The 6,325-nt window shown below is 44.1% G+C and overlaps 1 pseudogene across 1 annotated transcript; it reads left to right on the top strand.

Moving 5' to 3' along the window:
* Positions 1-2,628: 2,628 nt before the first annotated feature.
* Positions 2,629-3,598, top strand: LOC308233720 (mas-related G-protein coupled receptor member X2-like; annotated as a pseudogene). Its single transcript has one exon. The product of its transcript is annotated as a mas-related G-protein coupled receptor member X2-like (transcript).
* Positions 3,599-6,325: the final 2,727 nt, after the last annotated feature.

Below are 6,325 nucleotides of genomic sequence, written 5' to 3'. Positions count from 1 at the left end.
TTCTAATCTTTTTTAATATGTGAGAAGCTTTAACATCTTTAGAGGAATTTTATTCCAGCCATTTTTCTGATCTGTCTTTCACTATCGTGATTGTCAGTTGATTCTCTGGGATTTGCCAGGGATATTATCCTGCCATTCTCTCCTAAGCCAACTCTTGCAATCTTCCAGCCTCACCATCCCCTGGAACCATGCCTGTCATGATCGGCAATGACTCTATACTGCATGTCCCAAATTTAATTCTTAGTCTTCATCTTACTCGGTCTCTCAAGTTGGATTGAAGCTATTGCTCACTCCCATGTTCACAATCATTTTCTCAGTTCATCCTCAGGATACTGTGCTCTCCTCCTTTACACCTCCTTCAGTAGCTGCGTCTTTCTCAGTAGCTGGGCCAACCTCTTCTCCCAAGAGGGTGGAGGCCCTAATGCTGAGTCTCAAAACTCTTCTCCATCAACACTCTTTCCCAGGGTGAGCTCACCCAGCTCATCTGGAATGTACCAACATAGTTTTGTGTGTATTCATCGCTGTAGCTTCCCTGCATGGATCAATGCCTGGCACAATATAGGCACACAGTACTAGTAGAATTGGGTAAACACAGAAATGAGTGAATAAGTATCTCTCATTGTTTCAAATGCTTCATAGTTAACTTTTTAAGGAAATGCCATGTAACTCAATTTGGCTGCAGCATGGGCACATGAAAGGAAGTCATAGGAGCTAAAGCTGAAAACACTGGGTGTCCCCACATCATGTGAAAATAATCTAGTTAACAAATGTCGTGAGGAGAGAGAGAGGGGTTACTAGTAGTGCATGTGGTGTGCTAAATTCCTTATCTTTTATAAATAAACACAATATACAGTTGTTGATATTGATATCTCAAAACTAGAAATGTAGTTTATTATGCAAAGCTATAAAATAACTTGTAAAGGAGTTAAAAATGGGGAGTGCAAACATCAGTTGCTATTGGGAGATGAGATTAAGAAAGACTTTACATTTCATTTTACATACTCTGGTGTCCTCTGAAATATGTTAATGTGCATACATTACTCCTGGGAGTAAATGGAAACAGATCAGATGAGGCAGGACATGCAGGAATACCAAGCAAACTCTTCTTTAACTATGGAAGCTCATGTTGGCTGTTGGGTGGGCTTCCTGCACATGCCCACAGTGGGCAGTGACATGCTGCAGCTCAGCCATTCCTCACAGGAGGGGGACCAGATGGGGTAAGATGGAGAGAGGAAGAGATAAGTCATTAGACTCAGGACAAGTGAGAAGCATCTCATGAGGCCCTTGTCTCACATCTCCAGAATCTCACTTGCCAGTGCCCCTTTGGCAGGAAGTCACAGGGGCCGCCCACCATCTTGATAAGCCTCTCTTGGTCACCAGGTTCCACTCCTGCTCCTGCAGACACCTCCTATCCAGGGGTAGGAGAGCATTCTCTGATGTTCAGCACTCCTTGGAAAGCTCCTCTTCTACTCACCACCTTCAACTAGAAGATGGTGCTCAGGTAAGAGTTGGTCCAGAACTACCTTCTCTCAAAGGCAGTTTTGTTTTCTCCCTCTTAGTCCACAAGGTCATGACTGCATCTTGTGGTGCAGTGTGCAAGGAGCCATGGGCACCCATGAAGGAGAGTTCAGAGACTTGAAGCTCCCTCAGGGAAGCTGTGGATGTTGGTAGCTTAGGCTGTGAAGGACCCAAGTCCTTTCTGCTTCACAGACATTGTTTTCAAATCTGAATTGTTTGTTAATATCTCAGCTTTTACACATTAGCTTACTGTTCAATGGATTTGTTTGTTATATGTGTGTATCTTTCTTGTCCCAGTAAAAAACACAAGGCACAAACTAATGAGTAATTGAAGAGAGTTTAATAAAGGGAATATGTACAAAGGGGTGAGCAGGACTAAGGGAAATTGATAAAGCTAGAGAGGACTCTAAAGATAAGTCATAATAGGGAGCTACTGCTGAAGGGTAAAGGGAAAGATAAGTTACCAGAACACAGGGAGGGCTGTGGCTGTAGTGATGGTTGTCATTTTGACCATAAGAAAGGCAACCAGATAGGGGCTATGTCCTTAGGTAGAGTAACACCATCATGGCCAACTCATAGCCTGACCTCAGAGAACCAGGGAGTGGAAACCTGCCCTCCTCCTGCCTTCTCACCACCTGCCAGTGTCTATCCTTCCTGAGAGCAACCAGGAGCCAGAGGTGAGCCCAGTGGTGAGGGAAATAGACATGTCCTCCCAGTACACATAGGAGGGTAGAGAAGCAGGAAATGAAATTTGATGTCAAATGAAGAGAATCCAGATTATTCTCCTCTGCCTCCGGCAGACATGACATGGTCTCCAACTATGAGTGGAGGTATTTGGACTACAGAATATTTCCATGTCAGCAGAGGGTCCGTGTTGAGTAGAAAGAGCCCCCACTCTAGAGTCAAAGAGAACTGGGTTTTGAATCCAGGTTCCAGGACTTCAAGGCAGTGAAGCCTTTGGTATCATATTCTCTGCAAGCCTCCATTTCCCACCTCTGTAACACAGACAGTAATTCCCAGGTAGCAGGATGGCCATGAGACTCACTGATCAGGCACCTGGTGCTCAAGTCTTGTTTTGGTTCCAGTGGCACCAGTGGAGGGTGCCCGAGCATGAGTCCATCTGTCACAGCCTGGAGCAGCCAACTCACATCTATAAGTGGAAGAGAACAAACTTTCAAAACAGAGTTCCTAATCCTGGAATTACTGAGAGTCACTGTGGCTCTGGTGGGGCTGGCAGAGAACACAGTGGTGCGCTGGATCCTGGGCTTCCACATGCGCAGGAACGTCTTCTCCGTACTCAACCTGGCTGGAGCTGACTTCCTCTTACTCTGCTGTTGTATTATAGATACCCTGGAGAGACTCATCAGGAACTTCTCCCTCATCGCCATATTCATCCCTCACTTTTTCACGACTGTGTCCGTCTTTGCCTACATCTCAGGCCTGAGCTTTCTCAGCGCCATCAGCACAGAGCGCTGCATGTCTGTCCTGTGGCCCATGTGGTACCACTGCCGCGGCCCCAGACACCGGTCAGCGGGCATGTGTGCCCTGCTCTGGGCCCTGTCCCTGCTGCTGAGCATCCTGGAAGGGAACTACTGTGGCTTCCTGGTGAGGAAAATGCATCATGTTTGGTGTCCAGTGTTGGATTTCATCACTGTGGCGTGGCTGATTTTGTTATTTGTGCTTCTCACTGGGTCCAGCCTGGCCCTGATGACCAGACTTGTGTGGCTCCCACCGGGTGCCGCTAACCAGGCTCTACGCGACCATAGTGCTCACAGTGCTGGTCTTCCTCCTCTGTGGCCTGCCCTTTGGCATCCACTGGTTCCTCTTAATCTGGTTTCAAGAAGATTTTGATGCCTTCGTTCCTCATTTCTTGGTGGCAGTTCTCCTGTTCTGTGTCAACAGCTGTGCCAACCACATCGTTTATTTCTTCCTTGGCTCCTTCAGGAAGCGATGGTGGAAGCAGAGACATGCCCTGAGGCTGATGCTCCAGAGGGCTCTGCAGGACACTCCTGAGGTGGATGAACCTGGAGAAAGCTTTCCTGGGGAAACCCTGTTCATATCAGGAAGTCTGGTGTCCTGATTCAGAGTCTTGCTTTGTTCAGACAGGTGTGACTTTGAAAGCCAGCTTTGTCCCTCTCATTTGATTGGTTTTCTCACTGTGTTTGCCCTCTGGGCCCCTGAATTAAAACAATTAACATAATAATCCAGCTCCTGAGGTTGAAGTGAGACAGTGCCTGTTAAACAAACACAGAGTGCAATGTCCCAGGACTGCCTCACCCAGGGCCTTCACCCCATCCCCATGGGAGCTTTGCCATCTCTAGAGTCCAGGACTGCTCTCACATTTACAGAATCTCATCTACAGCAGAAGATGAATGAAGTGCAGGAAAAGTCCAAATTTCTTTCATCACTGCACTTGACAGAAGCTAAATGAACATTACATTTTTGACAAGTTTTTGTGGTCATTCTCCTACAATGTCTCTATAAATTAAACGAACTAAAGTTCAATCGGGCCCCTGTGAGCAGTCTTTGATGATTTTGGCAGGCCTTAGACTGGCTCCTTAGCATAATAAATGTTGATTGAATAAGTGAACTTATGAATGAACATATGGTGATTTTCAAGTCAAGTCTCTGCTAAATCCCCATTGCCAGATTTGAGTCACCCTCTTTAGGTGCATTGTTTTCACCATTTTCAACCTTTGCAAGCATGAGCATCCTTTCATGAGCTTGTTGGTTACTTGTATTTTTTGAGTTTTGCCAATTTTTATTAAGTGTTGCTCTTTTTCATTATTTGTAGGAGTTTTGATATATGCAGAATGGGGCTTTGGTTAGTTATGTATATTGTAAATATTCAGTTGCTGGTTTGCTTATTCATTTTAATAGCTTTTATATTTTAGAGCACTTTTTAAGAAAAATAGTACAGAAAGTACAGAAGATTTCTATAACTCCTCCTACCCCCATTCCTAATTCCCCACATAGTTTATCTTATTACTAACATCTTCCATTAATGTGGCACATTTATTGAAATTGATGCACACATATGGATATATTATTTTTAGTTTTATTGTTGATAGTATTACAAATGTTCCCTTTTTGCCCCATTTGACCCCATCATGCCTCCCCTCCCGCTCAGGCCTTCACCACCCTATTGTCTGTGTTCATGGGTTAGGCATACAAGGTCTTTGGTTGATTACCTCCCACCCACCCACCTTCCTCCCGCCTTCCCTCAGAGATTCTGCACTCTGTTCCATGCTTCCATGTCTCTGGACCCACTTCGACATCAGTTTATTTTGTTACTTAGAGTCCATATTTTGAGTGCAATCATGTGATACATGTCTTTCTCTGACTGACTTATTTCACGTAACCTGATACTCTACAGGTCCCTCCATGCTGTCTCAAAGGGTAAGAGATTCTTCTATTCTTCTACTGCTGCATAGTATACCATGGTATAAATGTATTTTTTATCCACTCATGTTTGATTTATCAACATCAACAACTGTGTATCCACTCATCTACTGATGGACACTCTGGCTAGTTCCAGATCTTAGCTATTGTAAATTGTGCTGCTATGATCATAGGGGTGCATACCTTCTTTCTGATTGGTGTTTTGTGTTTCTTAGGATATATTCCTAAAAGTGGGATCACTGGGTCAAATGGCAATTCCATATTTAACTTTTTGAGGAAACTCCATACTGTTTTTCCGTAATGGCTGCACCAGTCTGCATTCCCACCAGCCATGTATAAGGGTTCCCTTTTCTCCACATCCTTGTCAGAGCTTGTCATTTGTTGCTTTGTTGATAGTGGACATTCTTACAGATATGAGGCAATACATCATTGTCATTTTAATTTGCATCTCTCTGATGATCAGTGACTTTGAGCATTTTTTCAGATGTCTCTTGGCTATCTGTATGTCCACTTTGGAGAAGTGTCTATTTAGGTCCTTTGCCCATTTTTTCATTTGGATTGTTTGTCTTCCTTTTGCTATGTTGTATGACTTCCTTATATGTTTTGGCTCTTCAGCTTCCCCTAATCTGCTTTGTATGCTTTCCAATGTGTTCTTTATTTATGCTATGTCATTCTTTATTTCTGACTGGTTGTTGTTGTTTTTTCATAGTTACTATATGTTTTTTCATGCTGTTGAGCATCTTTACCATCATTATTCTGAACTCTGTATCAGATAAATTTCTTATCTCCATTTCATTTATTTCTTCTTCTGGAGAATTCTCTTGTATTTTCATTTGGGAGATGGTTTTTTGTTTCCCCATTTTGGCTGCCTGTTTGGATTTGTGACTATGTATTGGGTAAATCTGCTATGCCTCCCAATAGCTAGTGCAGGACAGTGCCAAACCCTCTTTCTGACTAATTATATCAGGCAAAGACTCAAAGCCTCCAGAGACCTGCCTCTGCCTGCACACTGATTGGATAAAGTCTTGAGTATCCCTCAGGCAATTGCCACAGTGTGGCGAGTGGTTTTCCTTCAGTGCTTCTACCTGGAGGCAAATTGCTATTCTCAGTCTCTTAATGGACCTCAGAAACTCCACTCCATGGGGTGAAGGGTTTTGCAGTAGGGTGGGACAACTGTCTTCCCAGCCAGGTAATAACTACCTAGATAACAAAGGTCTACCTGAAAGAGATGACCTCTGCAGTGTGAAGGAATGACTCAGCACAGGAAACCAGGGTGCCTGCCTTTCAAGCTCTAAACCCAAAATCCCTAATGCTGGATTTGGTTCACACAGCTCCAGTACACTCTGCTCTCCCTCTGCCAGAGCACAAGGTGAATGGCTACAAACAAAATTTTGTGCATTGGCCC

This window comes from Plecotus auritus (genome assembly GCF_963455305.1).
Source record: "Plecotus auritus genome assembly, chromosome: 9".
NCBI classification, from domain to species: domain Eukaryota; kingdom Metazoa; phylum Chordata; class Mammalia; order Chiroptera; family Vespertilionidae; genus Plecotus; species Plecotus auritus.
The sequence above is the reverse complement of the archived record's forward strand: the minus strand, read 5'-3'. Positions and strand labels throughout refer to the sequence as shown.